Consider the following 17,232-nt stretch of genomic DNA (forward strand, 5'->3'; position numbering starts at 1 on the left):
TGTTATTGCACAAAAAAGTATGCATGTTCTCTATACAGAGCTAGTGGAAAAGTGTTTTTTGTACGACAATAATAATCATTTGGAATCTAAGGGATAGAAATTGTCCCACTGTTAAACTGTCAGTCAAAAACCTTATTATACATGGATAGAACATCACATCCATATATAACTACCTTTCTTGTCAGTCAAATATGTTGTTCTATACAGATCTAACATCAATTTGATTTTTAAATTGGCAGAGGCTATAAAACATTGTTCTGATGTGATGTCAATGTGATTTAAGTTACTGTTAGTGTCAGAATACAACAGAATGTCATTCCCCACCCACAGTCAACTGCAAAGATTTCCTTAACTAGTTGGAGGTGAAGATCATGCCACGTTGGTCCTACGACACTAAAGTCATGATAATTTGAGTATTTTTAATATACTAATTCATCCAATAGGTAACTTCATTATAAATACATTAGCAACTCAGAACAACCTTTATTCTTGTTTATCTATCACAAACGTTGATTTAAAATTAGATTAGCCCTTTTAACTTTGTTGAGATCAACATTGGTTTATAAAAATGAAGTTCAAAAGTACTGTTTTCCTATACAAGAATACTTTCCAATGGTATTAGCAGCAGAGTGGGAAAAGTAATCCACTCACAGGAGTAAAAAGTTGCACTCAACTTCTCCAGCTTCAAAACTGACCAAGAAAGAAAGGAGCAAGAGCAGTGCCGAACAATGTTCTTCTCCTCTCCCCCACAGATATTTTGATATTTCTGTTTTTAGTTCTAAGGATTTTTGGATCACTAACATGTAGAAAAGCACTACCAAAATTAATTATTTCCTAGCTTATTCAACTTAACACATTACTTTTAATTTTGTTTCACTTGTGAGGTGTCAAGAAATGAAGTATAGTAAAGGAGTCATGAAATAAGGTATTACCAAAAAACAAAAACAAAACAGATTAGAATCCTGAGCATACCACATATTTCTCTATCAATTAATTTGGTTTTTTTGCTAAAAAAAATTAAAATGTATAAAGAAACTATTAATCCATGGTGCATAATCACCCTACATATACTAACACACATGGATGACTTAATAATGGTTAAGGCAGGGGTGGGCAAACTTTTTGGCCTCAGAGCCACATCAGGGTATGAAATTGTATGGTGGACCATGAATGCTCACAAAATTGGGGATAGGGGTGCGGGAGGGGGTGAGGGCTCTGGCTGGGGGAGAGGGGTCTCAGGTGGGGCCCCCCCATGCCCCAACAGCCTGCCCCATCCCTGATCCCTCTCCTGCCCTCTGAACCCATTGGTCCCAGCCCGGAGCACCCTCAACCCCTCATCCCCAGCTCTCGGGTGGGGCCAGAAATGAGGAGTTCAGGGTGCGTGAGGGGGCTCCAGGTTGGGGTGAGGGGGGAGGGAAGGCTCTGGGGTGGGGCTGGGGATGAAGGGTTTGGGGTGCAGGAGGGGGCTCCAGGCTGGGACCGAGGGGCTTGGAGGGCAGGAGGGGGATCAGGGCTGGGGCAGGGGCTTGAGGTATGGGGGAAAGGGTGAGAGGGCTCCAGCTGGGGGTGCGAACTGGGGATGAGGGCTTTAGGGTGCAGGAGGGTGCTCCGGGCTGGGACCAATGGGTTCAGAAGGCAGGAGAGGGATCAGGGATGGGGCAGGCTGTTGGGGCATGGGGGGGTGAGGGCTCTAGGTGGGGGTGTGGGCTCTGGGGTGGGGTTGGGGGATGAGGGGCTTGGGGTACAAGAGGGGGCTCTGGGCTGGGATCAAGGGTTTTGGAAGGCAGGAGGGGGATCAGGGCTGTGGCCGGGGGGTGGGGTAGGGGGCTCAGGGGTGCAGGCTCCAGGTGGTGCTTACCGCAAGAAGCTCCCAGAAGCATGTCCCCCCTCCGATTCCGAGGCGCAGCCAGGTTGCTCTACGCACTGCCCCGTCTGCAGGCGCCACCCCTGCAGTTCCCATTGGCTGAGAACCGCGGTCAATGGGAGCTGCGGGGGCGGTGCCTGAGGACGGGGCAGCGCCCAGAGCCGCCTGGCCACGCCTCCGTGTACTATGTAGGAGCCGGAGGAGGATCATGCTGGCTGCTTCCTGGGAGCCGTGCAGAGTGGGGTAAGCCCCCAACCCCGCTCCGCAGCTGGAGTGCCAGAGCAGGGCAACCCCCCGACCCCGCTCCCTGGCGGGAGCTGAGGGCCAAATTAAATGGTCTGACAGACTGGATGTGGCCCACAGGCCGTACTTTCCTTAACCCAGGAGTGGTGAAATGATTCTACAACTTTAAGTCATGCAGAGCACTACTAAAAAGAGGGTTGCAAAATCAGGCTAATAATTAGAGACATGGGAGTCACAATGTCTGGGGTTTACTCCCTACTCCACCAATTTCCCTTGTGATATTAGGTTATTCCTTTTCTGACTCAGTTAAGCACTCTGTAAAATGGACCTGCTATACTCCATAGAACCCTTATCAGTCATTATTAACTACCACATGTTAAAAACTCTGATTATTTAGAATCCAATTCATAATGATGAAATATATATGATATTGAACAACTTTAATCTTATGAAATTTAGCAAGGTAATCTGTCACGTGAGGCTAAAATACAAATAGGTTATGCACGGAAGCTTATGTACAAGTACTAGTATACTATTTTTCTATTTTCAAGAAAGCACTCTAATTTGAGATTTAGAACATTGTATACATATTCTGTAACGTAGCCCATTAAAATTCTACTTGCCCAATCACCTTGGGTTAACAGATTTTATTTGTTGGAATTCTCTGGGTTTTTTTAAGACAGACATTAAAATATAGCCTTTTCGTTTATCTTTTTAAGAGTGGGGGATTGTTATTATTTGTATTACAGTAGCACCTGGCCCCAACTAAGACTGGAGCTCCATTGTAAAAGGCACTGTATAAACACATACTAAGAGACAGTCCCTACCCCAAAGAGTTTATAATATCTATCAGTATTTCCTTTGTCTTGTTGTTATTCCCATTTTACAGAGGGAGAACTCAATCATAAATAGATAAAGTAATCTGCCCAAGATTACACTGGAAATCTGTGGCAAAACTGGGATTTGAACTCAGATCTTCTGAGTCCAAGTCCAGTACTTTGACCATAAAACCATTTCCCACAAAAAGCAAATTTTGTGCCTGATTATGTCCAACTTTCATGACAATTTTGGAAGGCTGTTATGCATGTGTTCACACATTTATGCAAAAGACTATGTAAGCAAGCATCACAGAAATAAACTATAAAATTAGGGAATTAAAAGTTTATACAATGAACCTGTTTTTACTTTACTTTTATGGATCAGCAACTATATAGAAACTAGAATCAAGTAGGCTATCTTCACTTTTCATTTTAAAAAGGAAAAAAAAGGAGTTTATAATAGAATTACTTACCATTATGGCATTATACAGAAGAGGAATAACTTTTTTTCCTTAAATGGGGAAGGGACAGTTCTAGATTACTAAAATGGAAACAGCAGAAATTAAATCAAATTAATGGGTAAGTTATACAAGGAAAACTTTGATCAAAACATAGCACACATTTTACACAAGGGATTCTACACAGAGGCACTAAACTCAGGGACTGCATGGTATTTACCAGAGATGGTTTTTTAGCTGGTTAGATCATGGTGTTTTCTAACTCGGAAAAACTAGTTAGTCCCAGTTTAAGACATTTTCTATTTTAAAAATTGTGTCATTGATGCATTATATTGCTGCCACATTACACATAGTTTTAGTTACATATTCAAATTGTGATTATACAGAGCACTAGGAGATTAATTCACAAATAAAAAGTAAAATTGCAGTGAGCATAACAATATATATAATTATAATACTGACTGTCAGAATATCTGTATACATTTTGGTTCGGTATTTTCTCAAGGAAGTTATACATGTCAGGACTTATTTCTGTTTTCAATATTTTATAAATAAGAGTCAAAACATTTGGTTATATGTAAATAATAACAATCCAGAATTTTAGGCTTGAAGCATTAAGCAATCAGAACCATGCAGAATTGCAGACTACCAGTCTAGGGCCACTTGGCCATGCAAAATTGTGTAGAAGAAGACCAACTTTGATGTAGTGGATAGACCAAGGCTATACATCAGTTCTGGATGGATGTATTCAAAGTTTGAAAAGATTAGTTCTATGTTTGCTGAACTTGCTAGACACTGATGCAATTGTATCTCAAGTCAGACAGAATATCATCATTCTACAAATTTTTCCACCATGTTAAAGGGAAAACTTTTCCTTGATAGCAGATGAAAACAATGATTTTGGATACAGCAATTCTTCTACTTTAAATCAAGCTAAATATGAGAGAAAGTCAGGATTTTACTCAGCAACCACTGCCTTGCAATTTCTTTTTGTCCTGCGTATTTTGGATGAAGGAGGTTGGCCAACGTGTACAGGAGTAATTGCCTCATAAAAATCTCTTGGTGTACTTTTTCTTTGTGTGGTGCAAGATCTTTATTTATCAGCAAATGCAACCATTCTCTTCATTCTACAACAATTGTTAATGTGTCCCTTTGGTGTGCGTGAAGTTTCACAGCAACTGATTTTAATTGTCTGATCGAATTATTTCTTCTTGGTAAATCCCTTGATTATTAATAGGGCCCTGCCAAATTCACAGACTAAAATCTGATCTCCCTCATGAAATCTAGTTTTTTTTTCCATGGGGGAGACCAGTGTTTCTCAAACTGGGGTCCCAACTCAAAAAAGGGCCTGGGCGGGATTGCAAGGTTATTGTAGGTGGGGTGGCGGTATTGCCACCCTTACTTCTGCGCTGCCTTCAGAGCTGGGTGGCCAGAGAGCAGCAGCTTCTTGACGGGCACCCAGCTCTGAAGGCGGCAGCACAGAAGTAAGGGTGGCAATACCACACCATGCCATCCTTACTTCTGTGCTGCTGCTGGTGGTGGCGCTGCTTTCAGTGCTGGGCTCATGGCCAGCAGCTGCCAGTCTCCGGCCGCCCAGCTCTGAAGACAGTGCTGCCACCAGCAGTAGCACAGAAGTATGGGAGGTAATAATGCAACCCCTCTACAATAGTCTTGTGATCCTCCGTCCCCCCGCCACTCCCGGGCCTCTGTTTGGGTCAGGACCCCTACAGTTACAACACCATGGAATTTCAGATTAAAATATCTGAAATCATGAAATTTACGATTTTTAAAATCTTATGACCCTGAAATTGACCAAAATGGCATTGCCCTAATTATTAATTATTATTAATTATACTGACAACTGAACTCTATCTTCAGTTCTGCCTCATGGTCAGTCAGAACCCTGAGATAATGAGGCCAATTTTTAAACATATGTTTCCAAGCATGTTATTTGACTGTTCCATTGTGTATCACCAGGGATTTGGGGTTTTACAGAACTTGGCATTCTTTTAACCAGGCTTCAGGCTGATGACAATTACAAAAATGCTTTTGTAAATCTACAACATGTTTCATCAAAGCACTTGATGTAAGGTCTTGTCCAAGTAGATTTAGCCAATGTGATGTGAATCCATACATAACCAAAGTGTCGTCCTCTTGTTCCAAATCACTTCTCATATTTTACATCTTTTTCTCATTGTCTGTCAGGTAGCTCTTTACACAATGGTACAAGTTCATTTGCTAATGCCTTGGTTTCTCTTGCCAGTGTAGCAGAGTACTTTCCAGTCTTCTTATTGCTTGCAGTATCAACCACCAATAGAGAAGCCAAAGTTAGCTATCACTGAGTCATTGTGCACATTTCTCCAGCCATCTTGTATTAATGTAACTGCTTTTCCACATAATTTGTTGTGTGCTTCCACCTTTAAGCCATCAGTAACTGTATCTAACAGTTCATCTACTACCTTCTTTTGACAGGGAGCTTTATAGCTTGGCATTAGGCAGCTGATAATTGATTGAAAAATTGGATGCTCAATAACAGAAGAGGGAATATTACACTCATAAAAAATCTGCAATTTTCAAGTCTACTTTTTGTTTCAATTCTGGAGATGTTTTTGTTACAAACATAGCCATTTGTGGTTGAAAAACCGTGATACTTCCTCCTCGTCGTCTTTAGCTGAGCTGTATGTGGCTTCCTTTTGATGTACTTGGCAATGACACTGCAGTACCTTCATCCTCAGAGTCTGATTCTAATACTCATGTATGTTTAGCCAAAGTTAGCAGTTCTGAAGTCTCTGGAGCCTTCCCACTTACTTTTTCTTTACAATCTCTGCATCTAAGACTCTTTGCCATCTGCATGAAACTTGTCAAAATAGCCATAAATTGGGTCAACTGGTCTTCCATCTTAGCTCATGATGAAATATTTTGTCTTGAATCACTGTACACACTGAGTTCAATCACAGGAGTTGCACTGCAGCCAGCCAGATCAAGAGACAGACTACTGGACTGGACAGTAAGTTTGGCAGTTTACCTCAAACAGAAACAAACTTCTGAATCCGGGAATTCCCTATCCACTTCCCGGATTCAGAAGTTTCAGTTTCTGTTTGAGATAGCCAAGGCAATAGCATACAGGGGTTGGGGGGGGGGGGAGGAGAGGGTTGTTGTTTTTTAAATTTCCTTTCATTAAAATTAAACAAACCATCTTACTGCAAAATTATTATCAAATTGCTAAATATTTGTCAGTGATTTTCATTAGTATATTTTAATAAAAAAATATATTTTCAAACTTTCACAGTTTACATCAGTATTTACCAGCATCCTGTCCTAATCTAGTTTTTCCTGGGAAACTGCCAACCCTAAATACATTTACATAAGCAATTGAAGGAGATTTCCTAGGGATTTGACAGATTACAGGCCAATGACACTACTGTTACAGTCTCAATGGAAATCTGGTTTGATCTAATTAACAAAGAACTAGAACCACACAAAGACAAAATAAAAAAGACAATTCGGAGATGCTATGGACCCTTTCCATTACTAAATATAGAGGCTGAAACCAGGATAGGAAAAAAAATTGAAAATGTGGGGAACACAACCTAGTACTGAGTTCCTTCCTTTACTTCTAGAATTTAAATTTTAAGAATTTGATTTCTACTCCAAATATATTTCTGTGAAGCAGGTTGCATCTGAGTTTATTTCCAAAACGGTGGAAAAACTGTGGAAGTAAAACCATGGGGTAAAATTTTCAGAACGTGCCTAAGAGACTTAGGAGCTGCCTAGGTCACACTAAAAGTCAATGAAATGAAGGCTCCTAGCTACCTAAATCATTTAAAAAAAAAATGGGCTGTAGATTTCTCTTCACTGTTTAAAAAGGTGCTCTTATATAGTAAGATAGCAAACATGTGATAGGATTTTACAGTGAGATAACTAAGTGGAACCATAGCACTTGTAGTACTTACCCGAAGTGGCTAGATGAGGTCAGCACTATGCCCCCACCTAGGGTTGACTACACCTAGTTTACCTCCCAGTAAAACTAGAGAGCCTTGTATCCACTATGTTTTTACAGCACATCAGTTATCCCACAGTAAAAACATATATATATATTTTTTTGTCAGTGAAGAAAAGCTTTTAGGTTAAGTCACTTAGGATCTTTTGAAAATTTTATCCAAAACATTGTTCAGAATGTTGTCATTTTTACAATGTCTAAAAATCAGTCCAGATAACTCAGCATCAGTGAAGTGTGTTTAGTACTTTCAGACTGGCTTGGTTTGGGTCTGGTAAAATGTTGTGATAGGCTAAATGATAAAAAGCAAGTGAGTTGTTAAAAACATATTGGTATCTTAGGTCAGATACAAATGACACAGCGATAAGCGTAACATCATAGGGATTCAGTTGTTACATTCTTGTCATATACTCAAACTGCAAGCTTTTCATTTTGGACAACATAAGAACGGCCATATTGGGTCAGAACAAAGGTCCAACAAGCACAATCACCTGTCTTCTGACAGTGGCCAAGGCCAGGTGCCCTAGAGGGGATGAACAGAACTGGTAATCATTAGGTGATTCATCCCGTCGCCCATTCCCAGCTTCTGGCAAACAGAGACTAGGGACCATGTCCCTGCCCATCCTAGCTAATAGCCATTGATGGACCTATCCTCCATTAATTTATCTAGTTCTTTTTTGAACCCTGTTACAGTCTTGGCCTTCACAATATCCTCTGGCAAAGAGTTCCACAGGTTGACTGTGCATTGTGTGAAGAAATACCTCTTTTTGTTTGTTTTAAATCTGCTGCCTATTAGTTTCATTTGATGACCCCTAGTTTTTGTTTAAATAAGGAAAAGTGACTTCCTTATTAACTTTCTCCACACCAGTCATGATTTTATAGACCTCTATCATATCCCACTTTAGTCGTCTCTTTTCCAAGATGAAAAATCCCAATCTTATTAATCTCTCCTCATATGGAAGCTGTTCCATACCCATAATCATTTTTGTTGCCCTTTTCTGAATCTTTTTTTGAGATGGGGCGACCACATGTGCACACAGTATTCAAGATGTGAGCGTACCATGGATTTATATAGAGGCAATATGATATTTTCTGTCTTATTAACTATCGCTTTCTTAATGATTCCCAACATTCTGCTTTTTTGACTGCCATTGCACATTGAGTGGATATTTTCAGACGACTATCCACAAGGATGCCAAGATCTCTCTTGAGCTAATTTAGATCCCATTATTTTATATGTATAGTTGGGATTATGTTTTCCAATGTGTATTTACTTTGCATTTATCAACATTGAATTTCATCTGCCATTTTGTTGCCCAGTCATCCAGTTTTGTGAGATACCTTTGTAGCTCTTCAGTGTGCTTTGGACTTAACTATCTTGAGTAGTTTTGTATCATCTACAAATTTTGCCACCTCACTGTTTACCCCCTTTTCCAGATCATTTATGAATATGTTGAATACTACTGGTCCCAATACAGACACCTGGGGGACACCACTATATACCTCTCTCCAGTCTGAAAACTGACCATTTATACTTACCCTTTGTTTCCTATCTTTTAACCAGTTGCCAATCCATGAGGACTTTTCCTCTTATCCCATGACAGCTTACATTGCTTCAGAGCCTGTGGGGAGGGACCTTGTCAAAGGCTTTCTGAAAATTTAAATATACTATATCAACTGGATCACCCTTGTCCACATGCTTGTTGACTCCCCCAAAGAATTCTAGTAAACTGGTGAGGCATGATTTTCCTTTACAAAAACCATGTTGACTCTTCCCCAGCAAATTATGTTCATCTAGGTGTCTGACAATTCTGTTCTTTACTATAGTTTCAACCAATTTCTCTGGTACTGAAGTCAGGCTTATTGGCCTGTGTAACGATGCTGGTTCTGGCAGGACCCAACTGAGAGTGCCAATTCAGGACAAATTGCTTAAAGTAGGGCAGTTACAGCCCAAGGCTGGGGTTTCTACACACACCAAGGCAAACCAAACCAGCCAAACAGAGAAGACTTTGGTTTTACCCCACTGGCTAACCATAAGTCACACAAGCAATTCCCTTAGACACTCCAGTTTCCCAGTATCACCACCAGCACCACTCGTTATGGGGACAAATCGTTATGAAAACCAATACCCCAGTAAAAGAAAAGAGGTTCTCTTGATCCCAGAGGACCAAGCCCCAGACCCAGGTCACTATACAAATCAGATCTTACCCACAAATCACGCTGGTGCCAATCCTTTAGAATCTAAAATCTAAAGGTTTATTCATAAAAGGAAAAAATATATAGATGAGAGCTAGAATTGGTTAAATGGAATCAATTACATACAGTAATGGCAAAGTTCTTGGTTCAGGCTCGTAGCAGTGATGGAATAAACTGCAGGTTCAAATCAAGTCTCTGGAGTGCATTCACAGCTGGGATGGGTCATCAGTCCTTTGTGTAGAGCTTCCGTTTGTAGCAAAGTCCCTCCAGAGGTATGAAGCAGGATTGAAGACAAGACGGAGATAAGGCATCAGCCTTTTATCAAAAGCAACAGAGGGTCCTGTGGCACCTTTAAGACTAACAGAAGTATTGGAAGCATAAGCTTTCGTGGGTAAGAACCTCACTTCTTCAGATGCAAGAAGTGAGGTTCTTACCCACGAAAGCTAATGCTCCCAATACTTCCGTTAGTCTTAAAGGTGCCACAGGACCCTCTGTTGCTTTTTTACAGATTCAGACTAACACGGCTACCCATCTGATACTTGACAGCCTTTTATAGTCTTTTCCAGGTGTAAGAACACCTCTTTGTCCTTACTGTGGAAAATTACAGCAAAATGGAGTCTGGAGTCACATGGGCAAGTCCCTGCATACTTTGCTGAGTTACAAGGCCTATTTGCCTCTCTCAATGGGTCAATTGTATAACCGATGGTCCTTAATGGGCCATCAAACAGGCTAGGCAGAACTGACACCAACTTATCTGGGGTGTCACCCAGAAGCACAGCATAATTTTGAAATACAGACAATATAGAGCCAATACTTATAACTTTAAATACAAAAATGATAGATGCATACAGATAGCATAATCATAACCAGCAAACCATAACCTTGTCTTAGACACCTTATTTGACCTCCTTTATACCAGATTTGGTGCAACTACAGGATCTTGGTTGCAACCATGTTCTATATGGTCCCAGTTCAAGTCAATAACATGACAGCCTGTACTTGCCAATGGAACCCTTTTTAAAAATTGACGTCACATTAGCTATCCTGCAGTCATTTGGTACAGAACCTAATTTAAATGATAGATTATAAACCACAGTTAATAGTTCTACAATTTCACATTTGAGTTCCTTCAGCACTCTTGGATGAATACCATCTGGTCTTGGTGACTTATTGCAGTTTGGAGGAAGTTTTGGAACAAATTGATAATGACACCTCAATCTGGGACAGTTCCTCAGATTTGTCACCTAAAAAGACTGGCTCAAGTTTAGGGATCTCCCTCACATCCTCAGCAGTGAAGATCAAAGCAAATAATTCATTTAATTTCTCCACAATGGCCTTATTGTCCTTGCGTGCTCCATTAGCCTCTCGATCATCCAATGGCCTCACTGGTTGTTTAGCAGGCTTCCTGCTTCTGATGTACTTAAAAACATTTTTGCTATTATTTTTTGAGTCTTTGGCTAACTGTTCCTCAAATTCTTCTTTGGCCTTCCTAAGTATATTTTTATACTTCACTTGCCAGAGTTTATGCTCCTTTTTATTTTCCTCACTAGTATTTAACTTCCACTTTTTAAAGGATGCCTTTTTGCCTCACTGCTCTTTTTACTTTGTTGTTTAGCCATGATGGCACTTTGATTCTCTATGTTTTTTAATTTGGGGTATACATTTAAGTTGGTGTCTTTAAAAAGTTTCCACGCAGGTTGCAGACATTTCACTTTTGGCACTATACCTTTTAATTTCTGTTTAACTAAATTCCTCATTTTTGTGTAGTTCCCTTTTCCGAAATTAAATGGTACCATGTTGGGCTGCTGTGGAGTTTTCCCCGCCAAAGGGATGTTAATTTAATTATATTATGGTCACTATTACCAAGAGGTCCAGTTATATTCACCTCTTGGAACAGATCCTGTGCTCCACTTAGGACTAAATCAAAAATTGCCTCTCTTCTTGTGGATTCCAGGACTAGCTGCTCCAAGTAGTAGTAATTTAAGGTGTCAAGAAACTTTATCTCTGTAACCCATCTGAGGTGTCATGTACCCAGTCAATATGTGGATAGTTGAAATCTCCCATTATTATTGAGGGTTTTTTTTATTTTTATAGCCTCTCTAATCTCCCTGAGCATTTCACAGTCACTATCACCATCCTTGTCAGATGGCCGGTAGTATATCCATACTACTGTATTCTTATTATTTGAGCATGAAAACGCTATCCATAGAGATTCTAAGTCAAAGTTTGGTTCATTCAAGATTTTTACTTCATTTGATTCAATGCTTTCTTTCACATATACTGCCACTCCCCCACCAGCAAGACCTGTTCTGTCCTTCCGATATATTTTGTACCCTGGTATTACTGTGTCCCATTGATTATCCTCATTCCACAAAGTTTCTGTGATACCTATTATATCAATATCCTCATTTAATACGAGGCACTCTAGTTCACCCATCTTATTATTTAGACATCTAGCATTTGTATATAAGCACTTTAAAAACTTGTCACTTTTTACCTGTCTGCCATTGCATGATGTACAGATGCTCCCCGGGTTACAGAAGACCCAACTTACGCAAATTTGCACTTACGGGAAAAGTTTCATAAGCCAGAAATAGGATTTTCGAGTTGTGGAAATTTTTGCGTAACATACAGGTATACGTTTCCGACTTACACAAAATTCGAGTTACGCAAGGCTTTCCGGAATGGAATGATTGCATAAGTCGGGGGGGGTATCTGTAATTGAATGGGACTCTTTTTCATTTGACCTTCTCATCAGATCCTACCCGTACTTTATCATCTTGTATCCTCCCCTCCTAAATTGGATGGAAAGAATCTCCATTAGTAGATCCTCCCCTAAGGTATGTCTCTGTCCGAACTATATGCTCCTTCGCACCTGTCAACTTTCCCCCAGCCCTTAGTTTAAAAACTGCTCTACAAACTTTAATTTTAAGTGCCAGCAACCTGGTTCCATTTTGGTTTAGGCGGAGCCCATCTTTCCTGTATAGGCTCCCCCTTTCCCAAAAGTTCCCCCAGTTCCTAATAAATCTAAACCCCTCCTCCCTACACCATCATCTCATCCATGCATTGAGACCCTGCAGTTTTGCCTGTCTAACTGGCCGTGCATGTGGAACTGGAACCATTTAAGAGAAACTACTATGGAGGTCCTGGACTTCAATATCTTGCCTAAAAGCCTAAATCTGGCCTCCAGGACCTCTCTCCTATCCTTCTCTATGTCATTGGTATGATGGGTTGGACCCCGCTTCCAGGATGCCACCTGATGTACTGGGGTTTCAGAGCCCACCTCCTCCACCAGCCTGGACTCTCCTACACTGTTTTGCTGAACTAGGCTCTCTGGCCTCCTCCAGTAAACACAGGTAGGAACAAACCCAGCTGTATAATCATACAGACACTACAATCACCTCTGCTAGGAAATTGCCCAGCACTCAAGTGCACATCACCTCTGGAGTATAAACCCAAAATTGTATTATCTTGCACTGCACAGAAAACTGTATAGCGTAAGCTCATGAAATTCACTCCCTCCCTCAATGTGAAGGAAGATATGCACAGTTTTCCCCCTACCCCCACCCCTATTATGAACTGCACAAACTGGGATTTAGAAAACAAATTTATTAAGTACAAAGGATAAATTGTAAGTGATTATAAGGGATAGCAAACAGATGAAAGCAAATTACTGAGCAAATGAAACAAAACATGCAAACGAAGCTTAATACACTAAATTTACTGGTTAATAGTAGCAAATTCTCACCCTAAGTGTTGTTTTATGTAGGTTGTAGAGTTTCTTGAAGGTAAACTGCACTGCTTGCAGCTTAGATCTCCAGGTATTTCTTTCACAGGTTAGACCTTTCTCACCTGGGCTCAGCCCCTGCCTCCCAACCCCCCGAGCTTAGTTCCTTTGTTTCTTCAGGTGTTTTCAGCAGTCTTCCTTCTTGGCTGGGAGGGCAGTGGAGAAGAACCCTGATTACCTCACTTCCCTGCCTTAAATAGGATTTACATATGGTGGGAATCTTTTGTCTCTCAGTGCAATTCCCTCACCCCCCCAATGGAAAAATATCAGAAGTCCAAGATGTATTCCAGTACCAAGTGACATGATCACAGCATTCCAGGAAACTTCTCAGGAAGGTGGGAGATTGGCATCTTCAGAGTCCTATTGTTCTCCCAAATGGCCCATCCAGGCTGATTGCATACTGTCTGGTGGGCATTCCCCAAATGTAAACACAATTGTAATTGTTACATATCAATATTCCTAACTTCAGATACAGAAATGATACATGCATACAAATAGGATAATCGATTTCAGTAAATCAGAACCTTTCCAATGATACCTCACATGACCCATCTTGCATAACACTTATCTTAGTTATGCTTATGATATAAATATGACATATCTCTATGAAGAATATGGGGTGTAGGCTCACAATTGATACTTACATGCTCCACGACCACCGGCTTCTCCCCAGCACTACACATAAGTCTATCTAGATATCTCGAGAGAGCCACAGCCTTTGTACCAGGCAGGCAAGTCACCATGCAATTCTCCCGGTCATCCCAACCCCAACTATCTATGTTTCTAACAATTGAATCCCCCATAACTATTACCAGTCTCTTCCCAATAACTGGAGTTCCCTCCCTTGGAGAGGTATCCTCAGTGTGAGAGGATACCACAATATCATCTGGAAGGAGGATCCCAACTATGGGATCGTTTCCCTCTACTCCAGTTGGATGTTCTCCTTCCCCAAGACTTTCATCCTCCTCAACAGCACATAGGCTGTCAGACCAGGGTGGGACCATTCTACTGTGTCCCGGAAAGCCTCATGTATGTACCTGTCTCCTTTAGCTCCTCCAGTTCAGACATTCTGATCTCCAAAGCCCATACACAGTCTCTGAGGGCCAGGGGCTCCTTGCTCCTAATGCACACATATGCAACCTGCCCATACGACAGATAATCATACATGCTGTATTGAGTACAATAAACTGGATAGCCCCCACTCTGTTGCTGGACTTCTGCCTGCATTCTCATTCTCCCTCATTCTGCCTGCAGCTCGTTCCTTTGTTGTTGTTGTTTTGTTTTTATCGGGGGTGTATTTGGCCTTAAGTTTAAAGAATGTTAAGTGTATCTAGCCCCCCCACTCTCCCACTAAACTCCCTCACAAAACACCCCTGTTCGCTAGCTCCTCTGGTCGCTTAGGAGCGGGCTTTTTAAAGCCCTGGTCTTCCTCAGTAGCCCCGCCCCCTGGTTAAGGGTTGAGGGGTGCTAAAGGGCTTAGGGTTCAAAGCCTCGTTAAGAAGCTCTCAGCCTTGCTTAGCAGGCCTCTAGGCTCAGCACACAGTCCTCCAAACAGACCACACTGTATATTTCAGTCAAGCAGCAAGCACTCCACAAATACACACACTACAGACAACAAATTTACCCCAAGGGTCATGTCATTGCTTTTTTTCAAAGTACGTGAGTTTTGTCATATGTCACGCATAATGCTCAAATGTCCTATTGAGAGGGCCAAATATGTTTACTACTGGTATTCAGTTTGTATTCTATATAAGCTTATTAAAAAGAAAGAGGAGAAATCATGTTCACTGCATGCAATTTACTGCTTCTTCTCTCTTAAATTTTGTATAAATGTACAAACAATAACAACTGCTCTTCCTTGGGGCACAAATCCACTAAATCCTCTTGATTGATTTATTTTACATCTCATGTCCTTTTCAATGTATATATTTTATATTTTAAAAGAACAAACTCTATCCCCTTGACTAGAGGTAATTGATAAACACTGAAAAAGTAAAACTTAACATAACTTTGAAGTTGCAAAAGACACTTTCAAGCAAGAAAGTTCAGAGTTAGGGCTTAAACTACACCTTTAATTTGGCCCACTGCATCTAAGTATTAGAGAACTCAAAGAAACATACACATTATATATTCCAGGTATGTTGTTATCCCAAGATACAATAGGATTTTTAAATTAGTTTGCTTCCATATGAAGAAGCAGCACCTCAGCAGTTATGAGATCAATAATACAACAGAGCCTAACAGCACCTTTAGAAGTTTCTTCTAACCTTTAGGCACACACCTTACTCCCATTAGCCTTAATGGAAGTCACATGTGCATTGAGGGGGAAAATGGGCCCACTTAAAGTAATACAATGTATACCTATAAATCTTCAGGTCATGCTTAAGGTCAAATATTCTAAAAATGTTTATGAAGAGTACTTACTAGGCAAGCACAGAGGCCTCTTCAGCATACAGGCTACTAAATCTATAGAAAATCTTTGCTTTTTAAACCAACACTAAGCACTCAAAGTAGTAGAAAAATTTTAGGGTGTTTTTTTAATGGGGAATGGGGGCATTTTTCTATCATGTCGTTCAAGTGTTAGGGGGTAGGAAGGGGAAATGTGACAAGGAATACTAGGCATGAATGAAAGGTATGTATCTTATTTTACTTTTTCCCCCCTCCATCCCTCACTCCCTCCTCAAATTCCAGTTCCTTAGTTGTGCTTCTTTGCTGTCTGTGTTGAGTATTAACGGCAAAGTGACGGCACTACTGATCTCTGAAATACGCTACATGGACATATCACAGATCAAGAGTTTAATTATTTTCATTTTCTGTAAAGACACTCAAAAATGCAGTAGATGAACACAGTTCAAGAACTATGGTTGAAGAAAGACAGAGTGGAAAATTTTTCAAACTGGAAATAGAAAATATCTCACTGTATTAGCCATCTACTTCTTGATGAGAATGGTATTGTAACTTAAGCACCGGTAAGTCTTTACTCTTCAATTTCCAGCAATGCAATTTACAGCTTCTCTTCCTTAAATTTTGTATAAATGTACAAATCAGTTCCAGCTACTTAATCTGTAAAAGTGGTCTGATCCGGAATGGAGTTGTTAGGTACACATCTTCATACATGCGGTGTCCTGAAGTGGAGTTATATTACTAGACAGCGGATCTACATTTTCTCATGCTACTAGGTTGATTTCCATACTAACACACCAGTAAGGATAGCAAGAGCAATTAGGTGCGTCAGAAGAAAATAGAAGTGAGAATGCATAAACAAACTAGGGAAATGTAACTAGATGGAGCTACTATAAGTTGAGCGCAAAACTGGTTGGAAAACCGTTCCCAGAGAGTAGTTGTCAGTAGTTCACAGTCATGCTGGAAAGGCATAACGAGTGGGGTCCCACAGGGATCAGTTCTGGGTCCAGTTCCATTCAATATGTTCATCAATGATTTAGATAATGGCATACAGAGTACACTTATAAAGTTTGCAGACAATACCAAGATGGGAGGGGTTGCAAGTGCTTTGGAGGATAGGACAAACTGGAGAAATGGTCTGAAGTAAATTGAATTTCATCCTATAAGGACAAATGCAAAGTTCTCCACTTAGGAAGGAACAATCAATTGCACACATACAAAATGAGAAATGACTGCCTAGGAAGGGGTACTGCAGAAAGGGATCTGGGGGTCATAGTGTCCCACAAGCTAAATATGAGTCAACAGTGTAACGCTGTTGCAAAAAAAGTGAACATGCTTCTCGGATATATTAGAAGGAGTGTTGTAAGCAAGAAGTAATTCTTCCATTCTATTCCACGCTGATTAGGTCTCAACTGGGGTATTGTGTCCAGTTCTGGACGCTACATTTCAGGAAGGATGTGGACAAA

The 17,232-nt window shown here is 40.6% G+C and overlaps 1 long non-coding RNA gene across 1 annotated transcript in view; it reads right to left on the reverse strand.

Annotated features, from left to right (window-relative positions):
- The window catches only part of LOC128832771 (uncharacterized), a 44,756-nt gene that overhangs the window by 23,364 nt on the left and 4,160 nt on the right, over window positions 1-17,232 (reverse strand). Inside the window, exon 2 of the long non-coding RNA XR_008444049.1 lies at window positions 3,399-3,466. This is a non-coding gene — a long non-coding RNA (uncharacterized LOC128832771). The remainder of the gene's footprint in view (window positions 1-3,398; window positions 3,467-17,232) is intronic.

The sequence above is a fragment of the Malaclemys terrapin genome, chromosome 2, assembly GCF_027887155.1.
Source record: "Malaclemys terrapin pileata isolate rMalTer1 chromosome 2, rMalTer1.hap1, whole genome shotgun sequence".
Taxonomy (NCBI): domain Eukaryota; kingdom Metazoa; phylum Chordata; order Testudines; family Emydidae; genus Malaclemys; species Malaclemys terrapin.